At 43.0% G+C, this 22,582-nt stretch overlaps 1 pseudogene; it reads left to right on the forward strand.

The window, feature by feature from the left end:
- Positions 1-18,994: 18,994 nt before the first annotated feature.
- LOC101152117 (aldo-keto reductase family 1 member B1-like) lies at positions 18,995-20,007 on the forward strand (annotated as a pseudogene).
- The last annotated feature ends 2,575 nt before the right edge of the window (positions 20,008-22,582 follow it).

The raw sequence follows: 22,582 nt of genomic DNA on the forward strand, positions 1-22,582 counted from the left end.
ATAAACTTATACTAACCTTAAATTTGAGTTATATTTGCTGACTCCAATCGATATGATAATAGGAGCTATTTTCAAGGCCTTAGGAGCAGGTTTTCATGCCAGAGACTAGCGAGTAAATTTAATGGACGCTTCCCTGAAGTCAGACTTGCCTCATCTGTGTAGCATTCACATGAATTTTCTATTCAATTTCAACCTCAAATGGGAGTTCCCACAAATCCAAACACCTTGTTGAAGCAGGAGAAAATGAATTATGTGGATAACAATATTTTATCAAGCTCGAAACTCAGCGGTGTTATGTCCAAAGCAGTAAAACCGTGTAAATAAATTGCTAAGTCACAGTGAAATTGATGACTTGTATCTCATGTTTTAAAACCAGGACGACTAGTTTAAAAAAGAAAAAGAGAGAGACAGAGAGAAAGTTGGAAAATCATTCTTTTGACTTGGCACATTTGATTGTTGTTTCCAAGTTCAAATGACCGTTGGAGCAAAAAGCTATCCAATTAGACTTAAATAACTTTAATATTATTTTCTGCGTTTGTGTGTTTATGCATGTGTGTGTCTGTTTGGACTTTTTTAAAACTAAGTTTTCCTATTCAAAGATTTTTTTTTAATGTTTGGTGGCAATAATATTGTGCTATAACAAGCACATAATTTTCAGCTGATTGCCAATAAAACTTTTAAAAATGTACATGCCTAGCATACCAATTTTGACATATAGAATAATCCCGGCAGGTTAAGTTCTCATCACCTCCCATACATTTTAGAAACCACTCCCTCCAACCAAACTTGGATTCCACCGTAAAGAATACCAAAAAGGCCTAAGCCAGAGATCTATTAAACAAACAAAAGCTAACACTTATCTAGAGAAAACGGCAAGCACCAGCTCCTTCCCAAAGAACTGTTTGAAAATGTTTCTGCACCCTGATCTGAGAGTCAGAAAGCAGATGGAGAAGACCTTCTAGAAACAATCTACTCAGCAAAACAACCATCTCTTAAGTAGGTGGGAGTGGAAAAGAAAGAAAATGAGCAAACTGGAAATAAATGTAGAAGTAGAGAGAAGCACAATAGTTACCTATTTATCTAGAATCCTCACTGACGCTAGCATTTGGGTCTCCAAAATACATCCAGAAATGAAGTGGATGTGATCACACGCTCCAAGTCTCATTCTCTTGGCTAAAGTGCTACCTTTTAAAGCCTTCTCTGGATAAAGAAGGTTCATTAAATACTTTCCCTTGAGGGCTACCTAGGGAGTTGGCCTGAACAGGTAAGAGGTTTCAGAAGGAATACTGGGATCTGATAAACAAGGAAGAATAACCTCTCTGGAGAAGAGAGGGTAAAGGATCCAGGCCGACAGAACAGCAGGGGAAATCGTTTCCACTTGCTAAAAGGCAGTAAGGACAGCAACATTGGCAAGCTTTTCTGAACTGCAGGAATGCTTTTTCCCTGTGTTATTTTGGCAAATTTCATTGAACTCAGCATGGATGTTCTTGCTAGGATGTTGGTTTTCATGCAGCCAGCTGTTTAGGTGCGGCTTCACTGACCTTAAGTATTCAGAAAGTATTCCTACACTGGGTGGTGTCCAGGGCCTGATACTTTCCACCGACTCTTCCATGAACCATGTTTGCTCCTTCCTTAAACCTGTCACTTATAGAGTGTTTCTGCAGTGCATTCCTCTGTGCCGCAGTTTCTTCCTTCTGGACACAATTTATTTTAAATTGGTCAGCATTTTTTTTCTTTTTCGATGTTTTAACTTTTAAATATTCCATAAATATTTTGGGATGGGCTGAGCCCCTGTTACTTCTTATTATACTTTCTCTATCCTTTTCTTCATTTTATTGGGAGCCTGGGATGACGCAGAGAAAGAGAGTGGGTAGGAAAGGGCTTCCATTGTTACATTTATTTTACCACGTTTACAGAGAAAGGCAGGATATTCTGATTACTTGGGAATTAATTCTGTTCTGTTACATATTTTATTCTGCTTTTAAACTTTTAGGAGGACACTGAAAGGCAGGATGTGTTATGCCCAGACCATTTGTTCCTTAAAGAAGACTACCAGAGTCCAGAGTCAAAGCCAAGTGGCAAGGATCTTTACTACAAGTTCGAACCTGGTCCCTCCATTCCACAGCATATAAGAGGGCCCTGAACAATGCGAGTGTTTGCTTTTTATAGCCTGAAAGTTACAGGGGAACAAAGGAATTCTTTTGGTTCCCGCTTTTTCAGTAAAACTTTGAACGGCTGTCCTCTTATCGGAGACTTTCCTGGTGGTGTTTGTACTGGGCTCAGGAAGTTTGAGAGATACATGGCGATATGTGGTGAGATGGGAAGATGGGATGTGTTTGTACTGGGCTTGTTTGTTTTGAGCCTGGGGCTGAGGAATGTGCCCGGCTCCTTTCATTCCCCCCTTTTCTTTTCAGGTATTTTTTAGAGCTAATCTTGGGTCTTATAAGTCTGATTCTGCTTCAGTGTTTACAGGTTGGTATTGGGCTCTGAGGACCATGAGTTGTACAGTGTCAAACCTTTCTCTAACGAACCGCAAAATTCTGTTAACAACACAAGGTCTTACGGTAAGCAGAAATAGTAGACTCAGCAGGGGTCCAAGGAAGGGGGCTAACAGAGAAAACATAGATGAGTTCCACCATTGGTCTGCAGCTGAAGCAAACTGCCGTGTTCTTACTTCTGTGCTTAACTTGCGTAACTGTTGGACCCGGTCTTCCATGAGCCCTGATTCATTTATGTAGAAACAACAGTCTTCCTTTAGAAACATACATGTTCCCCCTTTTTCAGCAGTGAGTAGGTCTAAGGCCCTCCGGTTCTGCAAGGTTACCTGTGCTAGGGACGTGAGCTGCCGCTGGAGGGAGGCAAGGGACTTAGCTGACTCCTCCATAGCAACGGCAAATTGTTGGTACAGCTTGTTACTTTCTATAAGGGTGTGACCTAGGGCTCCCCCAGCCAGTCCGGCCGCCATGAAGGATGCGGTGAGGGAGATTCCTGCAATGAGGGGGAGAAATATGGCTCGTGCAGGTCTCGGTCTAGGGTCTGGGTGAATAACAGCACTAGTCCAGTTACCGGTATACTTTAGGAACTCACCGGCAGTAAGCAGAGTTAACCGGGGAACTAATGTGACAGGAAGACACAGTAGGTTGGTAACAGAGGGGCTTGATAGGTTTTTAGATAATGTTCCATTACACCAGAAGAATATGCCTGACGAAGCCTTTAAGGTGATGTTAGGGGGCGTTGCAGTGATGCTGCAGAGGCTGGAATTAGTTCCTGAGAAACAGTAGGGAAACTTTTCTTGACTGGGGTTTAGGTATAGTGGCACGTTAGGGATAGGGGCATATGAGAGGTTTCGGTGGTTGTTAGCTTGGGCTGAGGTGGAGGATCCTTATGGCAGGGGGACAGTGGTTAGCGGTGGACGCCTTAGAGTGGCACACAGAAAGCAGCCAGACAGGCTGTGAAGTCCTGTAAGGTGGGCAAGTTCTAATCCTTCTTGCAATAATTTTAACCAGGAAAAAGGACGTAAGTCTTGTGTCAGGTGGTTTTCTTGTCGCTGGATATTTCCATGGACCAGGGGCCGTACCTGCACTAGACCCCGCTACAGATAGAGGTGACTGCTAGGCCATGTGGAGGCGGAGGAGTAGTATACAGCCCCGTGTTGAGGCGTGGTCCAGCGGGAGTTCCAGGGGTCTCTAACTATCTATGTATATGAAAGGTCTCTATTTCGTCTGCGATGGAAGGGCCATCTGGGATCTATCTGTTCTTTTCCACCTTACTATCGGTATTTATGGATGTTACAATAGTTATAAGGGCAGCCGGCACTTTGGTGCCACTAACAGTGTTTACAATTGTATTCAGTCTGATCATACTCGAAGCATATTATTGGTGCCACTGGTTTGGCTACTGGGAAATCGGTAAAATTTAGTAAAATTGGGCTACTGCACCCTGAGGAGGGGCAATCTGCACTGGCCACTAATTTCCTGGGCTTATGAGGTTGCCTAGGGTGGGTTTGGTTTTCATAAAGCCAGAATCTCCAGACAAAGGGATTAGGAGCTGGCTTTATGTTTTCCTCAGCTGCCACTAGGGCGACTAATGTTAGAGTTAGACTACTTAACTGCATGTTTGCAGTGAGCTATGCTGCCGGCGCAGGGTGAGTTTTAAGGGGTTGTTCTTAGCTCTGTCCACAGTCCACATGTCAGGTGCTTCAGCTGCCACCATGATTGGCCCTAGAAGGTCGGAGGTTGGGTCCACTGGCTTGACATGGGTGTAGTGGATCCACGACGTAATGCCTTCTACCTTCAGGGTGGTGGGTGCGGTCAGGAGTACTTGGAGTGGTCTTTTCCACCTGGGCTCTAGGGTCTCTTGTCGGTGTCGCTTAACCAGGACCTAGTCTCCTGGCTGGTACGGATGGGGTGTCGGTGGGGGACTGGTCTCATATAGCTCTTTCAGCTTGGGCCAGATTTCTTGGTGAATTTTCTGTAAGGCCTGTAAGGAAAATAAGAATTCAGAGACATTTTCTGTTTCAGACTTAAGCAGGTCATCTTTTAAGCTAGGAACCAGGGGTGGAGGTCTGCCATACATGATTTCATAAGGGGTAAGGCCTAGTTTGTAAGGGGTATTATGGGCCTGGAACAGAGCATAGGGGAGAAGGACTACCTAATTAGTGCCAGTCTCTATAGTCAATTTAGTTAAGGTCTCTTTTAAGGTCCGATTCATCTTTTCTACCTGTCCTGAACTCTGGGGCCCGTAAGCGCAATGTAGTTTCTAATTTGCCCTAAGGATGGAAGCTAAGTCCTGACTTACCTTAGTGACGAAAGCGGGCCTATTATCTGACCTTATCTGGACGGGGAAGCCATACCTGGGAAGGATATCTTCCAGAATTTTCTTTGCTACGACCTGAGCAGTTTCTTTTTTTGGTTGGGAATGCTTCAGTCCACCCTGAAAAAGTATCTACAAAGACAAGTAAGTACCGGTACCCGTACTTTCCTGGCTTTATTTCAGTAAAATCTACTTCTCAGTAGATACCGGGCCTGGTTCCCCTGAGCCTTGTTCCTGTTGCAGCTTGAGATTGGGGGTATGCGTTGTTAAGCTGGCAGACTTTGCAACTTGTCACGATACTGCTGGCCGTCTCAGCTATATGTCTGATTTTGAGCTTGGAGCGTCTGATCAGGTCTTTCATCCGCCGGGCCCCCAGGTGGGTGGTTCGGTGGATGTGTTCTAACACCTGTTGTCCTAGTTTTTCTGGTAGGATGGTTTGGTCATTAGTATCAGTCCACCACCTATTCTGGATTTGTTTCAGGGGAAGTTTGTCAATTTACTGGAGATCTTGTTCTGAATATTCAGGGAAATATGGCAAGTCCTGGGGGCCCGGGTCAGGGAGCTGGAGTGCAAGGAGTTGGCTGGGAGCCTTCACCACATTCCTTGCAGTTTGGTCTGCCAGAAAGTTGCCTTGAGCAGTTCGAGTAGTTAGTTTCTGATGCCCTGGGCAATGTACAATGGCTAACTTTTCTGGCCTCTATAGGGCTGTTAGCAGGGCTAGGATCTCTTGCTTGTTTTTTATCTCTTTTCCTTCAGCCGTCAGTAACCTTCGCTCCTTGTAAATGGCCCTATGTATATGCGCCGTTGCAAAAGCATATCGGCTGTCTGTATATACTGTCAGCTTTTTCCCCACCCCTAAGGTAAGAGCTTGGGTGAGTGCTATCAGTTTGGCCTTCTGGGCCGATGTCCTCGGGGGCAGGGGTTCCACCCAGATTACCTTAGTCTCTGAAGTTATTGCCGCTCCAGCGTACCTCTGGCCTTGATGCATGAAGCTGCTCTTATCAGTGAACCAGACGAGGTCAGCGTCAGGAAGTGGGTGGTCCTGCAGGTCTTTGCTCAGATTATCATGCCAGGGGGGCCGCCTAGGTTGGGTGTACTCTGGCTGTAGATGCTCTTTCTGTACCACTGCTGCCAGGACCTTGGTCATTTTTTCAGTGGCCTTAAATTGCTTTTCCTCTGGAGTATCTCTGTTATTGTAAACCTGCTGGGCTATCTGAAGGAGGTCTTGAATCCGCTTTCCTTCCAAGTCTTCTAATTTCTGGAGTTTTCTCTTAATATCTGGGGCTGCCTGATTTATGAAAGGCATTATAACAGCTGCCTGACTTCCTGGAGCCTCTGGATCTATGGGGGTGTACTGTCTAAAAGCTTCCATTAATCTTTCTAAGTAGGTAGCTGGGCTCTCTGTCTTCCCCTGCAGAATAGAATATACTTTAGCCAAATTAGTGGGCTTGCGAGCAGCTGCCCGGAGACCTGCCATTAGAGTCTGGCGATAAAGGTGTAGCCATCCTCTACCTTCTGCCGTATTGTAGTCCTACGCCGGCCTGGTCAGAGGAAAGGTTGCGTTTATGAGGTCGGGGTTGGCAGTCGGTTGACCGTCGTCCCCCGGGACCAGCTTTCTAGCTTCTATCTGTATTCTCTCTCGCTCCTCCGTGGTGAACAAGATTCGGAGGAGCTGCTGACAATCATCCTAAGTGGGCTGGTGGGTGAACATGACACTATCCAGTAAAGCCAGTAAATCTTTGGGGTTGTCTGAAAACCGAGCACTCTGAGTCTTCCAGTTATACAGATCACTGGTGGAGAATGGCCAGTACTGGAGCCTGGGGATTCCTGTGTCATCTGGGGGTCTTATTTCCCGAAGGGGTAAAGCCACCGTGGAGTCAGGCGGCTGAGGGGGGCTATCCGCGAAGTGCGCCCTCGCGTCCACCCCACCGGCCTTTCAAAGTTACTTTCCTTTTCAGCGGGCCCGTGTGTGCCGGCCGCCTCCTGTCCGCCTGCTCCTTCCCGCAGCTCAGCCAGGGGGGCTGGGGCCTGGGGCCCGGAGGGGTACGGAGGGGGTTCTGTGAACAGTGGGTCCCCGCTGTCAGGTAGAACAGGATGGGGGGGGCAGTTGGCTGCTTGGATTTTAGTGGTCGAGCAACCAGTGCCTTACAGGGTTCAGAGGCTAATTGGAAAGGGGACAGTCAAGGAGGCAGGTTCTCAACAAGGTCCTGCTATATGAGGATATATGGGATTTGATCTAAGTGGCCCGCACGCCCAGGTAGGAAAATCTTGGACTTTACTCTAGTGATGACAGCAAGTCGGAAGGTCCTTTCGGGTGGCCACCCTACATCAAAGGCAGGCCATTCGGAGCGACACAGAGTAATTAGCTTTCCTTTCCTGATTTCTATACCAAGATTATGGCCCCTTTCTCTAACTTCTTTGAAATTACTCGTAAGGAGAGATAGGGGAGTGCTCTGGGTATTACCTATCCTGTAATAATTTGTAGTCTTTTCCTATAAAGGAATGTGGGTTTGAATCCTTGTAAAGGAAATCTGATTTGACTTCTTAGTGATATCTAATCGCAGGTGCACTTTGGCAGCCTTGGTCAGAGTTAGCTGCCTGGGTCCTGGTCGCGCTGAGGCAGCCCAGGTCAGAGGCAGCTGCTGCCCGCCAAACCGGGGCAGCTCAGATCGCAAGCGCGCACTGGAAGCCCAGGTCAGAGTCAGCTGCCTGGGTCGCCATCGCGCTGAGGCAGCCCAGATTAGAGGCAGCTACTGCCCGCCTAACCGGGGCAGTTCAGATCGCAAGCGCGCACCAGAAGCCCGGGTCAGAGTTAGCTGCTGCCCGCCAAACCGGGGCAGTTCAGATCGCAAGCATGCACCGGAAGCCCAGGTCAGAGTTAGCTGCCTGGGTCGCGGTCGCGCTGAGGCAGCCCAGATTAGAGGCAGCTGCTGCCCGCCTAACCAGGGCAGTTCAGATCGCAAGCGCGCACCGGAAGCCCGGATCAGAGTTAGCTGCTGCCCGCCAAACCGGGGCAGTTCAGATCGCAAGTGCGCACCGGAAGCCCGGGTCAGAGTTAGCTGCTGCCCGCCAAACCAGGGCAGCTCAGATCAGAGACAGCTGCTGCCCGCCAAGCCGGGGCAGCTCAGACCGCAATATAGATCAGATGAGAGCCAGGGGACGTCTCCCACCGGTCTCCACTGGCCGTCCTATAGCGCGTCTGCCAGGACCGTGCCAGCTCCAGTTTCAGACCTCGCGAGTCACAGATTCAGATTCAGAACAGACACAGACAGACAAACGGAGACGAGACAGCTCACCTATCAGTAGATCAATCCTAGCAGATCCATTGACCAGGGGTCTGGTGGGCTTGGGGAATCCCGGACGAGCCCCCAGATGTTATACCCAGACCATTTGTTCCCTAAAGAAGACTACCAGAGTCCAGAGTCAAAGCCAAGTGGCAAGGATCTTTACTACAAGTTCGAACCTGGTCCCTCCATTCCACAGCATATAAGAGGGCCCTGAACAATGCAAGTGTTTGCTTTTTATAGCCTGAGAGTTACAGGGGAACAAAGGAATTCTTTTGGTTCCCGCTTTTTCAGTAAAACTTTGAATGGCTGTCCTCTTATCGGAGACTTTCCTGGTGGTGTTTGTACTGGGCTCAGGAAGTTTGAGAGATATATGGCGATATGTGGTGAGATGGGAAGATGGGATGTGTTTGTACTGGGCTTGTTTGTTTTGAGCCTGGGGCTGAGGAATGTGCCCGGCTCCTTTCAGATGGTATTTTCAAAGATTGTGAGCTGGTTCTGTTTTGCTTTTGTATATAATAGTAACAGGCTACATATAGTGAGTGCTTATACGTGTCAGGCACTGTTCTAAGCTCTATGCCTGTATTAATGTAACTTTACAACAACTTTGTAAGTTGGTACTGTTTTTATCTCAACTTATAGCTGGGACACCCACCTAAGAAGTTTGGAACTTGGCTGGGCACGGTGGTTCATATGTGTTATCCCAGCAACTTGGGTGGCAGAGGTAAGAGGATTGCCTGAGCTCAGGAGTTCGAGACCAGCCTGGGCAACATAGCAAGACCTCATCACTACTAACAACAACAAAAACAAACAAACAAAAAACAGCTGGGCTTGGTGGTGCATGTCTGTAATCTTAGCTACTCAGGAGCCTGAGGAAGAGGCATCTTTTGAGTGCAGGAGATGCTGGTTGCAGTGAGCTATGATTCCAGCCTGGGTTACAGAGCAAGACCTTGTCTCAAAAAAAAAAAAAAAAAAAAAAAAAGAAAAAAAGAAAAATAAATTAGGTTCCTAAGTCCATGTCTTTCTCAATATAATGCACTGCCTTCTCTAATACTTTGTGAAGCTCAGACCAGACCTTTCATGCTTAAAAATAAATGAACACATACATCTTTTTTGACTACATTCTATTTGAATATTAAGTTAAAATTAATAAAAGAAAAACCCCTCTACCACCCTTCCACTCTGTGTTTCAGTTAGAGACTACATGTTTCCTGAATCACATCTAGTGAGCATCTTTGACTTTGTACACCACAAGAAGTAAACTTAAATTTTGGTACACTGCATATCTCTCATACTTGGGGCAGAGAAGGCAAGACCCTGGACCTCTGCAATGCAGTAGATAACATTTCTACTCTAAAAAACAAATTTTTCACTTGGAACAACTTCCCTTTCATTAGCCTCAGTTTTTCCCCTCCTTGAAATCGCTGGGTGGAAATTGTCAGCCTTTACGTTAAATCTCTTAATATTTAATAACTATACGTGTTTATTTAATTAATTAATTTATTTTTTGTGATGGAGTTTCGCTCTTGTTGCCCAGGCTAGAGTGCAATGGCAGAATCTTGGCTCACCACAACCTCTGCCTCCCGGGTTCAAGTGATTCTCCTGCCTCAGCCTCCTGAGTAGTTGGGATTACAGGCATGCGCCACCACACAGGGCTAATTTTGTATTTTTAGTAGAGACAGGGTTTCTCCATGTTGGTCAGGCTGGTATCGAACTCCCAACCTTAGGTGATCTGCCCACCTCGGCCTCCTAAAGTGCTGGGATTACAGGCGTGAGCCACTGCCCCTGGCCTATTTTATATTTTAGTGATATCTTTATTCACATGTATATTCCTAATTCCTTTCCCTGCTGTATGTTCAGTGCCAAAGTATCCAGTTAAAAAAAAAAAAAAAGTTTTTCCTGGGGATAGCTCAGTCAGTATTCAGGCATCACATCCCTAAGCATCCTTTTGTTATTCCAGACTGTTTCAAGTAAAAATGTCTCTCTATAGATTTATTTTCCCTGGTCTGTTGAATGCTTACATAATGTCATCACTGTCACAGCTATGACCATTCTAAGGAATGGTGGCAACTCCTTGCTGCCACATGGTTAACATCGTTGCTATATTGCTTTGCCATTGATTGATTGTGATTGAAAGTCTTCATCCTAAGTCATCCTTTGATGTCTTATTGATAACTTGAAGGATATTTTATTGGTGTCATAAATCCCACATTTTAAGAATCCTTTAGGTGATAATGGAATTGATAATTACAAATTAAGAGAGTCCTATTTTATGAAAAGGAGGCATTTTAAAGTTCTTGCACAATACAAAACTCACAAAATCCAAGTCAAGCTCTAACAAATGCTGGTGTTTTTTGTGCATTCCAGCTTACGTGGAAATCACCTCAACATTGTCAGTGGGTCACTCAGTGGTTACTCAACATGCATATCCTGCAATTCTTAGGAATTGAAAAAATTTAGATCCACATTACTTCATTTTTTAAAATACGGTTAGACATTATTAATATTTCCATCTTGTATGCTTTCAAATGTCATAGTCCAAATTAAAATAAAACCATACAGTATTTTATTCTTCAACCTAGGTTTATGGAGATAGGCAAGTCTATATAACATTGAATTTAATTCTTTGTTGTACTTGCCCCTATTGAGTATGCCATGGTGAGGGACGATACCTGTGCCTGGCATTGTCTGGAAAATAGGTGAGGCCAAACCAATATTTTTTCAAAAATAGATGAATAAATACATGAACTGTTGTCCCACTGAACTTATTTTCTTAACATATGATCTTGCTAGCTGTAGAATTAATTTTTTTATTTCATCCCTTTTAAACCTTTTATAGGCTTTTCTATTCATTTCTTTGGCATTTGTAAGGCCTCATTGAGAACATGCTACTTACATCCCTAGTACTACTGATTCCAAATGGAATGAGAATGAGTTGGCTGATGTAGGTGCCAACAAAACCTAATTCTATCTAAGACTGCATAGATAAAACTACAATTTCCAGAACAAACGGAGATAGTCTTGCTCAAGTTTTGCACCACACAGGCTGTGTCTGACAGGCAGGACTCAACAACCACTGACACACATCACAAACCACATGCCAGGCACTGTGCTAAGTGTGCTAAACACATCATCTGCTTTACCCCCAAGCAGCCCCCATGGAATACCTTTTATTAATATTATCCATTTTATATATGAAGACACACATATTTAAAGAAGTTTATCCCAGGTTCACAGCTAATAAGTCACCAAGCTCAGACTCAAACCTTAGGTTATTCTGACTCCCTAGCTGTGTTCTTAATCACTGTGCTCTATTGCCTTATGAGATGGAGCTTCACAAAGAAATTATTGCCATAGGAGGCAAATCAAAACTGTCATTTTTTTTTGAGAAATCAAAATTACTGTGCTAAGTTTGTACGGATGATTAAAAACACCAAAAGACAGAATAAATATTTTCATCTCTCTGAAGGGTTATCACACAGTAAAAATTAGTTTAGATTTTTTTCATACATCAGCATTAAGAATGGAAGTTTTAGGGTGAGCAATTCAATCTCAATATGAGAGAAGAACTAGTTATATCTATTCCAAATAGATTACTGGATGCTTTAGAAGGAAATAAAGGCTTCTAGTCATCATGTAGGAATGATAATTGCTCACAAAGATGATAACAGATTTTTAGATAAGCTGAAATAAATGGCCTTAATGTTCCTTTAAAACGAAAGATTTTATGATCCTATGATAAACAGAAGCTAATAAAAGGGGAAGGAGAAGAAAGGGGGAAGAAATACTTATTGGCCACCTAGTTATAAATACTCTGCTCCAACTCACTTAACACTCACCATGAGGTCAATGTTGTCCAAGAGGACAACATCATCATCCCCATTTTGCATAAGGAAGGAACTGAAATAATATTCCCATATCATAGACCAAAAAACTGAGACTTAGAGTAATAACATGGCTAAGACTACACAACTGGGTAATAAAGCCAGAATTGAACTTCTGATCTTCTTGACTCTAAGCAAAGGTCTTAAACAGAGGAAAAAATTATGGGTATGGAACTACTGAAAGAGATACAGGAAGACCAAGTGCAAATTCAAAGAAATAAATAGGAGAGAACATGGAGAAATTCTGGGCTGAGGAGTTACCATCTGCACAGCATACCCTTGGGGAATAGTTGGAAGGCTATGGAAGTAGGGGAACAGGAGGAACAGATAAAGGTATTAACACAGTATGGCTCTGCCAGGATAGCCTCAGATGTGTTCTAAGAACTTAATGTTATTGCTTCAAATATTTTAGACTGAATATAGGGAAATTAAGCATCTTAAAAGAGATTGGAGCTGAAGTCTGGGGGGTCATTGGGGAAAATCTTATACATTCCCAGTCTACTAAATTTGCTAGCCACTGGTCAGAAGCAATATAATGAGCAGAGTTCAAGTAATTAGGTTTTGGCTGACTTCCTATGAGCACTTTGAAAGCTTAATGGGCATTCTTATGCATTTATTTCTTCGATGATTGTGTTGTAGATGCTGAAGATGCATCATTGAATAGATAGACTCCCTGGCTCCACAGAGCTTGCATTTGAGAGTGGAGAACAATGAAAATAATACATAAATACATTCTGAAGCATACTGAGAAAAGCGGTATGGAAGAATGAAGTAGAGCATGGCAAATGTGTTGGGAAGCAGGGAGGGAGCATAGCCACTTTAAATCTGTCTGCTGAGAAGGAGGCATTTGAGCAAGGCCTGAAGCAGTGGAGAAAAAAGCCCTGCAGATATTTCTAGGCAAAGTGTTCTAGAGGGAGGGAAGAGCTAAGGTAAAGGCCACAGGAAGGAAATGTAGATGCTTGTACTAAGAACAGTGAGGTGTGGAAGCCAGGAAAAAGAGATGAGGTCAGAAAGCAATCATGTGGGATCTTGAGGATAACCATAAAGCCATTAGCTTCTACTCTGCATATGGTGGAGAACTACTAGAAATTTTTGAGTATAGGAGTGATATAACTTAATTTACATTTTATGATTATAAAGTAGATACCAAAATGCCCCATTGTGTTCATAAGAAACGGGTAGTTTACTACAGGTGCCACAAAGCAATAAGAAAAATGATTCCTAGTGCACATCATGTTGAAGAAATGAACTGATAAAATTAAACACCAAAGAAGTAAATAAGCTCTATAATAAAAACTATAAAACACTTTGATGAAAGAAATTGAAGAGGAAACCAAAATGTAAAGATGTTCAATGTTCACAGATTAGAAAGATCAATATTGTTAAAATCTCCACAATATCCAAAGCAATCTAAAGATTGAATGCAATCCCTATCAATAATACTTTTCAAAAAAATAGATAGAACCCATCCTAAAATTTATATGGAACCATAAAAGACCCAGAATAGCTAAAGCTGTCTTAAGTAAAAAGAACAAAACTAGTAGAATCACAGTATTTGACTTCAAATTATACTAAAGAGCTATAGTACCCAAAACAGCATGGTACTTGCATGAAAACAGACACATAGACCAATGGAACAGAACACAGACCCAGGAACAAACCCGCACACATACAGTGAACTGATTTTCAACAAAGGTGCCAAGAACATACACTGGGGAAAAGACAGTCTCTTCAATTAATGTTGCTGGGGAAACTGGACAACCATATGCAGAAGAATCAAACTAGACTCCTATCTCTTGCCATATACAAAAGTCAAATCAAAATGATTAAAGACTTAAATGTAAGACCTTGTATTAGTTCGTTTTCATGCCACTGATAAAGACATGCCTGAGACTGGGCAATTTACAAAAGAAAGAGGCTTAAGTGGACTCACAGTTCCACGTGGATTGGTAGACCTCACAATCATAGTGGAATGCAAGGAGAAGCCAGCCACATCTTATGTGGATGGCAGCAGGCAAAAAAAAAAGCTTGTGTAGGACAACTCCCATTTTTAAAACCATCAGATCTCATGAGACTCATACCCTATCAGGAGAACAGCATGGGAAAGAACTGCTGCCACAATTCAATCATCTCCCATCGTGTCTCTTCCACAACACTTGGGAATTACGGGAGCTACAAGATGACATGTGGGTGGGGACACAGAGCCAAACCATATCTTTCCACTTCTGGCCCCTCCCAAATCTCGTATCTTCACATTTCAGAACTTATCATGTCTTCCCAACAGTCCCCCAAAGTCTTAACTCATTTCAGCATTAACTCAAAAGTCCACAGTCCAAAGTCTTATCTGAGACAAGGCAAATAACTTCCACTATGAGCCTGTAAAATCAAAAGCAAGTTCGTTACTTCCTAAATACAATGACGGTACAGGCATTGGATAAATTCAGCCATTCCAAATGGGAGAAATTGGCCAAAACCAAGGGGCTACAGGCCCCATGCAAGTCTGAAATCCAGCAGGGAAGTCAAATCTTAAAGCTCCAAAATGATCTCCTTTGACTCCATGTCTCACATCTAGGTCGCGCTGATGCAAGAGGTAGGTTCCCATAGTCTTGGGCAGTTCTGCCCCTGTGGCTTTGCAGGGTACAGCCTCCCTCCCGGCTGCCTTCATGGGTTGGCCTTGAGTGTGTGCAGCTTTTTCCAGCGCAGGGTGCAAGCTGTCAGTGGATCTACCATTCTGGGGTCTGGAGGACAGTGGCCCTCTTCTCACGGCTCCACCAGGCAGTGCCCCAGTAGGAACTCTGTGTGGGAGGTGCCACCCCACATTTCCCTCTGCCCTGCCCTAACAGAGGTTATCCATTAGGACACTGCCCCTAGAGCGAACTCCTGCCTGGGCATCCAGGTGTTTCCATACATCTTCCGAAATCTAGGCAGAGGTTCCCAAACCTCAATTCTTGACTTCTGAGAACTGGCAGGCTCAACACCACATGGAAGCTGCCAAGGCTTGAGGCTTGCACCTTCTGAAGCCATAGTCTGAACTCTATATTGGCCCCTTTCAGCCCTGGCTGGGCAGCTGGGACACAGGGCACCAAGTCCCTAGGCTTCACACAGCTTGAGGACCCTGGGCCCAGCCCACTAAACTACTTTTTCCTACTAGGCCTCTGGGCTTGTGATGGGAGGGGCTGTAGTGAAGGCCTCTGACATGCCCTGGAGACATTTTCCCCACTGTCTTGGGGATTAACATTGACTCTGTGTTACTTATGCAAATTTTTGCAGTTGGCTTGGCTTTCTCCTCAGAAAGTAAGATTTTCTTTTCTATGGCATTGTCAGGCTACAAATTTTCCAAACTTTTATGCTCTGCTTCCCTTATAAAACTGCCTTTAACCGCACCTAAAGTCACATCTTGAATGCTTTGCTGCTTAGAAATTTCTTCTGCCAGATACCTTAAATCATCTCTCTCAAGTTCAAAGTTCCACAAATCTCTAAGGTAGGGGCAAAATGCTGGCAGTTTCTTTGCTAAAACATAACAAGAGTCACCTTTGCTCCAGTTCCCAACAACTTCCTCATCTCCATCTGAGACCACCTCAGCCTGGACCTTATTGTTCATATCACTGTCAGAATCTTAGTCAAAGCCATTCAACAAGTCTCTAGGAAGTTCCAAACTTTCCCATATTTTCCTGTCTTCTTCTGAGCCCTCCAAACTGTTCTAACTGCCTGTTACCCAGTTCCAAAGTCGCTTCCACATTTTCAGTATCTTTTCAGCAGCCCCCACTCCCATTACCAATTTACTGTATTAGTTCATTTTCACACTGCTGATAAAGACATGCCAGAGAGGCAGTTTACAAAAGAAAAAGGCTTAATTGGACTCACAGTTCCATATAGCTGGAGAGGCCTCACAATCATGGCGGAATGCAAGGAGGAGCAAGTCACATCTTATGTGGATGGCAGCAGGCAAAAAAAGAGCTTGTGCAAGAAAATTCCCCTTTTTAAAACCACCAGATCTCATGAGACCTATTCACTCTCAGGAGAACAGCATGGGTAATACCCACCCCCATAACTCAATCATCTCCCACCAGGCCCCTCCCAAAACACGTGGGAATTATGAGAGCTACAAGATGAGATTTGGGTGGGAACATAGAGCCAAACCATATCAGACCTCAAATCGTAAACCTACCACCTGAAAACATTGGGGAAACTCTCCATGACATTGTCTGGGGCAAAATTTTCTTGAGTAATACCCCGAAACACAGGCCACCAAAGCAAAAAAGGACAAATGGGGTCAATATCAAGTTAAACAACTTCTGCACAGCAAAGGAAACAATCAACAAACTGAAGAGAAAGCTCACAGAATGGGAGAAAATATTTGCCAATCACCCCAGTGACAAGAGATTAATAACCAGAACATATAAGAAGCTCAAACAACTCTATAGGAAAAAAATCTAATAATCCAATTTAAAAATGGGCAAGCAATTTGAATAGACGTTTCTCAAAAGAGATACAAATGGCAAACAGCCATATTAAAAGGCACCCAGCATCTTGATCATTACAGAAATGCAAATCAAAACTACAATGAGATATCACCTCACCACAGCTAAAATAGCTTACATCAACAAGACAGGCAATAACTAATGCTGGCAAGGATGTGGAGAAAAGGGAACCCTTGTGTGCTGTTGGTGACAATGTAAATTAGTACAACTGCTATGTAGAACAGTTTAGAGTTTCCTCAAAAAAAAAAAAAAAAACTAAAAATTGAGTTACCATTTGATCCCACAAGCCCACTGATGGGTATGTACCCAAAAGAAAGGTAATCAGTATATAGAAGCAATATCCGAGCTCCTACGTTAGTTGCAGCACTGTTCACAATAGCCAAGATTTGGAAGCAACCTAAATGCCCATCAACAGATGAACAGATAAAGAAAATGTGATACATAGGTATCACAATATGTATATACACAATGGAGTACTATTCAGCCATAAAAAAAGAATGACACCCTGTCATTTGCAACAACACGGATGGAACTGGAGGTCACTATGTTAGGTGAAATAAACCAGGCACAGAAAGACAAACATTACATGTTCTCACTTATTTGTGGGATCTAAAAATCAACTCATTGATGTAGAAAAGAGAGTGATGGTTACCAGAGCCTAGGAAAGGTAGTGAGGGGGCACAGGGGGTGCTTGAGTACAAAAAACAATAGTTAGAAAGAATAAATAAGACCTAGTATTTGATACCACAACTAGGTGATAGTAGTCAATAAAAATTGTAAATTTTAAAATAAATAAAAAATTGTAATTGGATTATTTGTAACACAAAGGATAAATGCTTGAATGGATGATACCTCATTTTCCATGACGTGATTATCACACATTGAATGCTTCTATCAAAACATTTCATGTACTCCATAAGTATATGCACTTACGATATATCCATAAAAATTAAAAATAAAACATTTTTTTAAATGCACTGAAATTTCCTCCAGATATCTAATCTCCACCTGCCCTAAACAAATTATTCTCTCCATTAGTAATACCATCTCTCTTCCCTCTTCCTGACACAGCTGCCAAAAGTCTTTTCTGCTGTTTTCAGCTCCTGTGCTCAACTTATATACCTCAGTTGGCCAAGTAAATGCATTTTATTCAACTCTAAGAGCAAACTTTTATTTTTTTCCTTAAGTGTGCCCTTAAAAGATCTCACTCCCCACCCTATCCAAACTTAACAAAAACATTCACCCCCGAAAACCACTTCCTTGGGGATGACTTGGCTGCTAAGAAAATAAAATTTTCTCCATGTTGTTATGTTTATGTTGTCTACTATTTAAGTGGACCAAACAGAATGTGATTAGGTTTTTTTGAGACATGGGTTGGGGTCTTTGTTAAAGTTAGCACCTTAGCTCATGGGCTATAATAATAAGGTGTGGGTGCTAATATATCACAAACTATAATATATTTGCAACTACATCTTATTTCAGAAAAGGATGTTGTTTTGGGAAGCAGTGAGTCAGCAGAACATTGAACACAAGGCAAAAGAAAGGAGATTTCATTCCCACTTTCAAATGGAAGTTCGTAACATTCCTGAATTATCCACAAACAGGGCTGCCAACCTGGAATCAATTAAGAGTCTCCCACTGGGGTGCAACTGGAGGGAGTAAGATCTTCAAAACCGTATTTTCATTAGTAAAGTAGACAAACTGGCTTCAGGAAGGTGGCTGGCTTGGCTAGTAGGCCAGGAGGAGAGGAGAAGGGCAAAATGTGGAAGAAGGTATAAAAGTCAAGCTTTGCCATTTTGCCAAGCACCGCTTTGAACAGAGCCAGAGGGTGTGAAATCAGAAAGCTTAGTAGCACCCGAGTTCTCCTTTTGCACCCTTTGCAAAGGTAGTACCATCAACAGGAATAGCAACTCTCAACAAGTCTTCATTATAATAGAATGTCCTCTACAGTTTAATTTCAGTGACCACAAACCTCTTCATCACAAGAGATTTCCAGGCTTACGACAGGCGGTAGGTGGACACTAGAAAATTCTCCTACACCCATTTACTCCAAAAACACAAGCAATGTCTTAGATCCCTGCTACTCCAAATGTGGTACCCACACCAGCAACAGCAGAGTTAGAAATGCAGAATCTTGGACTGCATTCTAGGCCCACTGAATCAGAAACTGATTTTAACAACACCCCCAGGTAATTTATATGAACATTAAAATGGTAGAATTGACTTAAATCAATTAGGCTCAAACGTTGCACATTAGAATCACCTGGGGAGGTTTTTACACACCCTCTCCAGTGCAGGCAGTACTCTATATGATGTATCTCAATTATCAGTATTTTTAAAACCCAAGTGGTTCCAATATGCAGCCAATTTTGAGGAACCATGACTTAAAAGATAACAATAACAATATTTGTATTCGAATGAAAACTTTCCCCAAGCTTTGCATTACTAATTACCTCTTGGGTTTTCCTGATAACTTAGATATGAAACATTTCAATGTATGGTTCCGGGCAGGGGTCTGGGGAGTGCAGCAGCCATGGCGAGCCACCTTGTCCTCACCAACAGCACCAAGATGCCCATCCTGGGGCTTGGCACCTGGAAGTCCCCTCCGGGCTAGGTAACCAAGGCTGTGAAGGTGGCTATTGATGTCAGGTACTGCCATATTGACTGTGCCTACATGCACCAGCATAAGAACGAGGTAGGGGTGGCCATTCAGAAGCAGCTTAGGGAGCAGGTGGTGAAGCATGAGGCTCATCAGCAAGGGGTGGTGCACATACCATAAGAAGGTCCTGGTGAAAGGAGCCTGCCAGAAGACACTCAGCAACCTGAAGCTGGACTACCTGGACCTCCACCTTATTCACTGGCTGACCGACTTTAAGCCTGGAAGGGAATTTTTCCCATTGGATGAGTCAGACAACGTGGTTCCCAGTGACACCAACATTGTGAACACATGGGCAGCCATGGAAGAGCTGGTGGATGAAGGGCTGGTGAAAGCTATTCGCATCTCCAACTGTAATCATCTCCAGGTGGAGAGGATCTTAAAGAAACCTGGCTTAAGGTATAAGCTGGCAGTTAACCAGATTGAGTTCCACCTGTACCTCACTCAGAAGTTAATCCAGTACTGCCAGTCCAAAGGCATCTTGGTGACCACCTATAGCCCCCTTGGCTCTCCTGATAAACCCTGGGCCAAGCCTGAGGCCCCTTCTATCCTGGAGGATCCCAGGATCAAGGTGATCGCAGCCAAGCACAATAAAACCACAGCCCAGATTCTGATCCAGTTCTCCCAGGCAGAGGAACTTGGAGGTGATCCCCAAGTCCGTGACACCAGAATGCATTGCTGAGAACTTTAAGGTCTTTGACTCTGAACTGAGCAGCCAGGATATGACCACCTTACTCAGCTACAACAGGAACTGGAGGGTCTGTGCCTTGGTGAGCTGTGCCTCCCACAGGGACTACCCCTTCCATGAAGTTTTGAAGCTGCGGGTGCCTGCTCATCCCCAAGTGACATATACCTGTGTTTCCAATCTCATTTTTTTCTTGCAAATGTAGTATGGCCTGGCCTGTGTCACTGAGCAGTGGGACAGCAACCTGTAGAGCGGCCAGCAAGGGCTTGTCTAGGTTGATGTTGGATCTGAAGAGCAGTGTCAGTAGAGTAGAAGTCTCTTCTAGTTTGCTTTGTTCTTTTTGCCCCACTGTGGAAAGTATAACCTGAATACCCTTTTCTGACCAAAGGGAAGCAAAATATACCAGATCAAAATAGTGCCACTAACAGTTAAGGTTTTTTTTTTTTTTTTTTTTTTTTTGAGACGGAGTCTCGTTCTGTTGCCCAGTCTGGAGTGCAGTGGCGCAATCTTGGCTCACTGCAAGCTCTGCCTCCCAGGTTCATGCCATTCTCCTGCCTCAGCCTCCTGAGTAGCTAGGACTACAGGCACCTGCCACCATGCCCAGCTAATTTTTTGTATTTTTAGTAGAGACGGGGTTTCACCATGTTAGCCAGGATGGTCTCCATCTCCTGACCTCGTGATCCTCCTACCTCAGCCTCCCAAAGTGCTGGGATTACAGGCGTGAGCCACTGCACCTTGCCAATGGTTGAGTTTTGACTGCTTGGAACTGTAATCCCTTCAGCAAGACTTCTCTTTGCCTCAAGTAAAAAGTGCTTTGGTGAAAAAAAAAAAAATCTCAATGTATTCTGCCATATAATTAATGCTTAGATTTCCCAAATTCTGATGATGCTAATTTTAATTTGCAATAGATCCATAATTGACAAAGGGTCACTTAGTCAAGAGAGTTTGCTGAGTCTTACCACTCAGAGATAAAACAATTATTTGTTTTTAAATAGCGTTTACAGTTCTAGATTGCTTTTCTGATTGAATACTTCTTCTCTCTTATTTCTCAAATTATTACTCTATTGAGTAAGAATCTTAACTATGTTCAACATTTTCAGGCATGATTATTATAAATATTTTGCAAGTTAGCTTCAGGAGCTGAAAAGATTTCTTGATGTCAGGTGATACTTTTGTTGAATCAACAAGATTGACTGGTCTCATGGCTGGTGTTTAGCAAGTCAATCATTTTCACTACGCAATAGATAACAGTGAACTAAAATTTTCTTTTATTCATTGGGAGGCTATTCTGTGATACTAAGAACAAAGAAAATCAAGTCTCTGTGGAACCAGAGTCAATCTTCCAAAATGTAACACATCCATTAGGAGAAAAAAAGTGTCAGACAAGAAACAAATTGGCTAAATTGGTTGAAATATCTCTTTAAAATTAAGTTTACATATTAAAGGAAACATAAAAGGAATACGCACATCATTTGCTAAGACACAAATATCATCTGATTTTCAGCTATTTCACATTTCTATTTTTTCCCCCTTACTACATTTTCAGCACTTTTGGTTTTGAAAAGCAGAAAATGAAGTCAAACTGGCTTAAACAGAAAAGAAGATGAATTTATTGGTGCCTATAACTAAACTATCCGTGGGTATCTGACTTCAGGTGCTGCTGGATCCAGTTGCTCCAATTATGTCAGAGTTAGTCTTTCTCTTTCTCCAGACTCTGCTTTTTCCCCTTACTGCCTTAATTTTTAGTTGTTTGTACCCCACAATTGTCAATTATGTCCAATAAACTTCAAATATATATCTCATTGCCTGATCGTGTTTTCATTGTCGGTCTCTGAATCAGATTTATAGCCAAGGAGATACTTCTTGGCAAGATCTTGAGTCTGTGCTTATCCTGTGGAGTTGGAGATAGGGCCAACCCAGTTTAAATCATATAAACTGAGAAGAGGTGAGGGTAATGATGCCCCAAAGGATAATCAAAGGATTGATGTCAGAAAAGGGAGAATGGATACCAAGGAGACAAAAATACTACTCTAGAAGAGATCCTGCATCATTTGCCTTTAAGACTGATACATAATATAACAGTTTCCTTTGAGAAGTCCAGGAGAAATGAGCTTAGAGAATTATCTTTTCATCTTTGTTTTTACCCGGCAGCAGAGACTTCCAACACATCTATGTTGTACCAACTCAATTTTAAGAAAGAAGAAATGTCTGACATTCCCTATCATAAATTCTTGAAGTACCACAGTCCATGAAGGGGAAACCTGAGGGCTGAGGGAAGTGGTGGAATAAGCACACTGTGGTCAGCCTTGCTAAGTGTTTCATTTATCTTGTTGAATGTGAAATCCATCTCTTTTGAGCATAGTCCGGTGCCCACTTACTTGTATGCTCTCCCTTATTCATCTATTGTTGATATAAAATTACTTAAACTCAGGGTTTTTAAGTGACTTGAGCAAAGAAAATCAACTTTCTATGGACCTAAACTCTATTTTCCAAAATGTAATACATCCAGGAAAATGTGCACCGAGGCTTCAAGGTGGGTTCCCAAGACTCAACTGATAACTGCTCTTTATCATCATAAATAGCAGCTCCCAGAAACCCAGCACAGACCCCAAGAAATTGTCACATGACTAAGACTGAACTCTTATCTACTTCTCAGTCTTGTATTTTTTTAAGACAAGTGAAAATGAGAAAAGTTTTGTACAATTGCACAATAGAAATAGGATTCATCAAATAAATGGTTGAGAAACACTCAAATATTTTCCTGTGGAAATTCTTTCTTT

This window comes from Gorilla gorilla, chromosome 2, assembly GCF_029281585.2.
Source record: "Gorilla gorilla gorilla isolate KB3781 chromosome 2, NHGRI_mGorGor1-v2.1_pri, whole genome shotgun sequence".
Taxonomy (NCBI): Eukaryota; Metazoa; Chordata; class Mammalia; order Primates; family Hominidae; genus Gorilla; species Gorilla gorilla.